Below are 6,619 nucleotides of genomic sequence, written 5' to 3'. Positions count from 1 at the left end.
TATATATATATATGTTTGTGTGTGTGTGTATGTGTAAATGGATATCATCTTTTTTAGAATGAATTGAGGTATAAACATGTAAGCATAGTGATATACAGGTGGTCCTCCATTGCTGCAGGTTCTGCATTCTTGATTTCAACCAAAGGTAGATAGAAAATGTTACATTGTTGCTGACATGCACTATGTGGTTAACCCTAAAATGGTTGCACTTGTACTGAACAAACTTTTTGTTCTTACCATGATATTCCTAAACAATTCAGTATACTAATGATTTATATAACATTTGCACTGTAACTAATATTATAAGTAATCTAGAGACTTAAATTATATATAAGGATATATGTAGGTTATATACAAATACTACACCATTTTATATAAGGATCTTTGACATCATAAATTTTGGAATCCACAGTGTGTTCTGTCCTGAAACCATCCTCTACAGATGCTGAGAAATGACTGTACATTTTATTTTAATATATCAACCTAGTTGAGTATACTGAAAAGATCACATAACAAAAGCGATGAATATAACTCTAATATCTTTAAAATAAAATAGTCTTTCTGCAAAATCTCTCTCTCTCTCTATATATATATATATATATAGAGAGAGAGAGAGAGATAGATGGAGAGAGAGAAATATTTTTTTTCTTTTTTTTTAAGTTTTGCTTTAGAGTGTGTGTGCTCATGAGAGAGAGAGGAGGGAAAGTGAGAAATTACTTCCTGGGAGGATGGCCACATCACAAAATCTTTTCCTCTATTCTCCTCTCAGGATTCTAGATACACATGCACAGGACCTGGCATAAGTTTCAAGTCGTCAGGTCTAGAAATCAAATCATGCAGTTGGCCATGTGGGATCCAGTCACTTTGATCCCCACATCACCTGTTGACCCCCAAAACTCTGTTTTTATTTTTGCATATTACCTTCTAGATTTTGTACACACATGCGCATTCGAGCTCAGAAAATGATACCTCAAAGCGAAAACTTCAGAAGCAGTCTCAGGAGCAAATTTTCTGACTTCTTGCCTTCCTGTCTCTCCCTCCTCATTATAGAAACTAGAATTTTTCTTCCTCGCAGCAAGCCCTAGAAAGCAGATTTCCTCTTTTCCAAGGCAGGTCATAGAAATCAGAACTCATCCCTTTCCCCCAACACACACAACCATAAAACCTAAAAATATTACTCTAAGCTTCTTCTGCTTTTTTTGTAGTAGTTGGCTATAAAAAATTCTCTGACCTGTCTTATGTGATAGTGAGCCATAAGAACCCTATTCCAGAAAAAATCCTGTCCATTCCCAGGAGGAAAGCCAAGAAGACTCTGAGCAGACAGGTCTTGCTGAGTTTTCCACTCAGTCTATAAGCATTGTATCATACCCTTTTGCTCAGTTGTATTTCTGCATGCTGTCCCTGCCTGACCACATCTAAACATAAAATCAGAGTTTTTCCTATACCTTTGGGCCTTTACTGGGATGGCTCCTGTGTCATGTAAAACTATGGTTAAATAAATTTGCTATGCTTTCGCTTATTCACATGTCTTTTTATTATGGGAATGTCAGGTGTGACCCTTACAATGGAAAAGAAAGAAGAGATCAGCCCATTTCTGTTCTTACAAGTGTTAAAAAGAAAGCCATTGGCCATGGGACCAGCAGATGGCATAATGGTTACTTTGCCAGACTCCCACATAGTGGACTGCAGTTTGAGTCCTCCTGAAGCTAGTGGCTTAAAACTCACGCCAGGCTCATATGTGTACACGCCCAAGATCCTAAGAGGATATTGGAGGAGAAGGCATTGCAGCATGGCCATCCTCCTTGGGGAGGGGAGGGTGATTTTTCACTTTCTGTCTCTCTGTCTCTGTGTCTCTGGCCAGCACACATGCTCTGTAGCAAAATTCGCTCTCTCTCTCGAGGAGGAGGAGGAGGAGGAAGGAGGAGATGGAGAAGAAGACAATGACGACATTGGCCATTGGCCTTAAAGCAAACAAAGTAAATCCAGCTTGGGCTCATTCGCTGTCTTTGGTTGATCACAGAAATTAAGTTTCTTCTTTGGGTTTTAGCTTTATCATACACAAAATGACAAGATAGGATTCACTGCCTCCTGAAACTCTGACAAATTACACTTCTATGTGGCAAAAGCACTAGAAATTTTAAAAAGGAAAACTAAGTTGCATTATTGCATAGAATCAAATTTTGTGAGATTTTGTTTAAGTACTAGAACACAATACATTAAATATAATCTTTCAAGGAAGTGATGCTACTTTTTGTCACCAATGATATTAAATAGTAAAACATAAAAGATTATGAGAATCCAGCAGGTGGCATGGTGAGTAAGGCACTAGGCTCCCACATGGCCAATTGTGGTTCAGGTCTTGGACCCTGTGACTTGAAACTCGAACCAGATGTGTGTGTGTGTGTGAGCATGCCCTCAATCCTGAGAGAAAAATAGAGAAGGGTTTGTGGTGTGGTCACCCTCACTAAGGGGTGATTGCTCACTCTCTGTTTCTCTCCAGTTAGAACATACACCCTACACCAGAAACCTAAAAAAAAAAAGAAAGGAAAAAATGAGAAATCATGAGTTCCTAGAAAACATGGACATGGCAAGGCCCTGGGATGCCAACTCTGGACCTGCCCATGTGGGTCTAGTTGTTGATAACATTGTACTAGCATCTGGTCCCAGATTTCCTTCAGTTTTATTGCGCATGAAAAAAAAATTAATCTGAGAACATGTTTAGAACAGAGATTTCTGATTTTCACCCTCAAAGATTCTGTTAGATCATGCCTGGGCTACTGATTAGGAACCTACCTTTTAAACACCTTCCATGTTCTAATTGATTCTGATGCCAGTGGATCCAAAGGCAATGAATTAGGGGGGAAAAAAGTTTAAAAATAAATCATGGGCTTCTGATAAGCATAATTTAATGGTTTGCATTAAAATTAGTTCATTTGAATAAGTTAATATGCTGAACAATGTTTTTCTCTCTTCTAATCATATTCTGTTTGGGTGAAATTTACTTGGTTATCTAGGAAACTGCAAATGTATAGCATTTGTTTGGGTGGGCTAATGTGTTACATTAAATGATCTGTGTCTTGGACAACCAACTAAGGCAAAGGATACAAAACATTCTATTTCTAAATGCAAAGAAGCGAATAAAAATTTCCTTCAAAATGAGGATGGGGCTCATCTCATAGCATAGAATTCTGGGTAGACAGGCATTTTAATTAAATGTCGCTACTGATAATGTTGAATTTTTCTTAGTGCCATGTTCCCAGAAAACAGCAGTTAAAGAAATTGTTCTACCTTTTTGTAAAGAATCACCCCTTCTTATATGACCTAGATAAGACATACAGATGCCCCTACCCTCTTTACCTATGACAAGAAGACCAGACAGATCACTCAAATTCCCACTCTTTGCCTCTTGAAGTCTTTTGGATGGCCAGAGGGGAGTGAGTCTGAAGATCTCCAGGAAGGCTGACTCGTATTTATAATTTTCTAAGGACATGTCTTCTGCTAAGTACCATAGCACTTTCCACTGAGTTCACTAAAAGAATGTTTGGAGGCTCCCTTTTATAAAGGAAGATTCTCCTTTGAGGTTTGTATTCTCTGCCTCTGCTCCCCATTCAACCTCAAAAGTGATAATTATTCAGATTTGACAAATACCTTCAGAGTAAAAGTGGCCTACCAGCTTTTTCAGTTTTTACTTTTTCACGTGTATTTTGGTGTGATAAATTACTTACTTTATTATTGCTAGGTCCTATGTACTTTTAAAAATAGTTTTTAAAATACATTGGGCATTATATTTGTTTTTCCCATGAAGGTAGAATATCATGTCTAATCCACCTTATACTGGACCATTGTACTCAATTCTACAGAACTTTTTGAAACACTCGGGATAATCTCCACTCAATGAATCAGATAAAGAGGAAAAATAAATGAAACTTCAGTTAGTAATTGAACTGAAACAATATTCCATTTTAACATTTACCAGTTTATTTAAATCAAACTAGCTAGCTATCCATCCTATGGCTCCATTCATATTCCTCCAAAGATTATAGAGGAACAGGTTTTTAAGGATGAGATTTCTGAATTGATTCTTGCGTTTCTAGAATTTGCTCTCCAATCGCATTAGATCTGCAGGTGCTACTGCCTCAGTTTCTCGTACTAAATAAAGTGCTAATAGTTTGTGACACAATTTGGCAATAGAGACATGCAAAAATGCCACTATTGAATACTTAGCAGCTGATCAGGGTCCAGGTGACTGGGAATGTGATCCTTCCAAATGTTTTTGTCAATCCATTGAGCATAACGGAATGACTGATTGCTCTTACTGTCACTAAACAAAGTGGGGAAAGAAAAGCAAGAGCTCAGGGATCCAAATTCCCAGATCAAGTATCACATAAATAACTTAAAATCTTCTTTGTCCCCTAAAGGAGACCTTTACCTTCTGTAGCTTCAGAACTGAGATTTCCTCAAACATGATAATTGTATGTGGACATGGAGGGCCATACAAACACTAAAAATGGGAAGAATTAACATTGTGGCTTGGAACAGCAGATGGCGTAATGATTACCTCGCTGGATAGGATTCCCACATAGTCGACTGCAGTTCGAGTCCTGGATCCGGTGACTTAAAATTCACTCTGGGTTCATATGTGTGTGTGACCAAGATCCTGAGAGGAGAATGGAGGAGAAGGGATTGTGGCATGGTCATCCTTCCTGGGGTGTGACTTCTCACTTTATGTCTCTCCGTCTTTCTCTGTGTCTCTGGTGAACACATATACCCTATAGCAAGAATCTCTCTCTAAAAAGGACAAAACTAAACTAAACAACAACAACAAAAAAACATTGTGACTCTTAGCATGATATGTGTCTTTAAACACCTAGATAATATAGAGAGATGAAATGAAGGAAGATCATCCAAAACTTGAAAAGAATGTGGCCCTATAGATCAAATATTAGTGAACTGATAAAAATAAAATGGAAAGACATTGAGTTCAGCACAGATGATGTAATGCTTAGCTAAAGGAAGTGAGTAGGGAAAATAACAAAGTTTCTTAGAAACAACAACAGCAAAATCCTCTATGCCTAAACTTCATTTAGTAGAATGTCAAAGTCCATTAATCTGAATAATGTTGAAAAGGTTATCTGGGAAAAGTGATGATCCTAAATATTCTAATCTGTAATTTTGAAAAAGAACAAAAGAAATTCACTCCCTAAATGCTGGTTTGTGAGCCTCCCAAAAGCTACTATAGAAATGCAAAGTGTTTTTCAATTATTGTGTTATTAATGTTCATACACTTTATATTTTCCAACTGAATGGCCTTCATTTCAATTGTATTTCGTATCTTCTTTGTCCTGATGAAAAATTATTTTAAGGAATTTTACTCTCTTCTGTAAAAACAATTAGCAAAAAATTATTTTCAAATAGTAGCAACGTTATGTTTGCGTTTCACTCAATCCAACATTTAGTGGAATCTCCCAGCTGACTTCGTATGCAATGAAAGAAATCTCTTAGAAAAGAGAAACAGCTGTTTCCACCAATGTTATAAGTTTTATAAATCACTTCTTGTGAATAAAATGCAATCATCCCTTTTATTTCCAAAGGTAGGAGAGATCAACTCTAAATAATGGCAATCAGAAACAAAGGTGACTAACAATCTCCTTCAAACAATGGGAATATGTATATGACCCACCGTTTTCCTTTTCTCCATTCTCCTTCAGAGGAAAATGAGGGAAAGCTGGCTACGATAATGGTAATATTCTTTCAAATGAGGATTTCAGATTTTGAAAAGTTCTTCCTTAGGATGTCAGCACGGAAGAATAGGTCCAAATTGTCAAAGCTATTTGCAATTGATATTGCAAGTGAGTTTCAACAATAGCGAAATCAGTTTGTGTCAAAGCAACTTAGGCCATTAGTGAGTATCATTTTCTCCATCTGTCAAACAAATAGCAATGAACTTCTTTTGAACAGCTGTTCAAATTAGCATGCACTCATAGGCCTGAGGCCTAAATATGTAATTTGGCTGACCTTAATAGTAATTGCGCCTTACCAAGTGAGTGCTCAGAAAATACATTGTGTCACTGCTTCCGGTCTTCTTCAATGCTTGTGCCTTTTTTTCTGTTCTTATAACTTGTGATGATATTCTCATTCTTTTACTCATGCATTTTCTCATTTCTCTATGTTCAGCTTTGACTTAGACCTTAAGCACATTTTTGGAAACCCCTGCTCATAATGGTTTAGCCTAGGCTAAACCACATGTTAGATATTTTTTTAAAAATTTCTATTGACCGGGAAACAGCAGTTAGCGTAATGGCTATGTCACTGGACTCCCACGTAGTCGACCACGGTTCGCGTCCTGGACCCGGTGGCTTAAAACTCACACTGGGTGCGTGTGTGTGCGTGCCCAAGATCCCGAGAGGAGAATGGAGGAGAAGGGATTGTGGTGTGACCATCCCCCTTGGGGGGTGATTTCCCCTTTCTATCTCTCTGTCTCTCTCTGTCTGTCTGGTGAGCGCACGCGCCCTGTAGTAAAAACCTCTCTCAAAAAAAAAAAAAAAAAAATTTCTATTGGCCGGGACCAGCAGTTAGCATAATGGCTATGTCGCTGGACTCCCATGTAGTCGACTGCGTT

The sequence above is a fragment of the Tupaia chinensis genome, unplaced genomic scaffold, assembly GCF_000334495.1.
Source record: "Tupaia chinensis unplaced genomic scaffold, TupChi_1.0 Scaffold145528_1, whole genome shotgun sequence".
Classification (NCBI taxonomy): domain Eukaryota; kingdom Metazoa; phylum Chordata; class Mammalia; order Scandentia; family Tupaiidae; genus Tupaia; species Tupaia belangeri.
The sequence above is the reverse complement of the archived record's forward strand: the minus strand, read 5'-3'. Positions refer to the sequence as shown.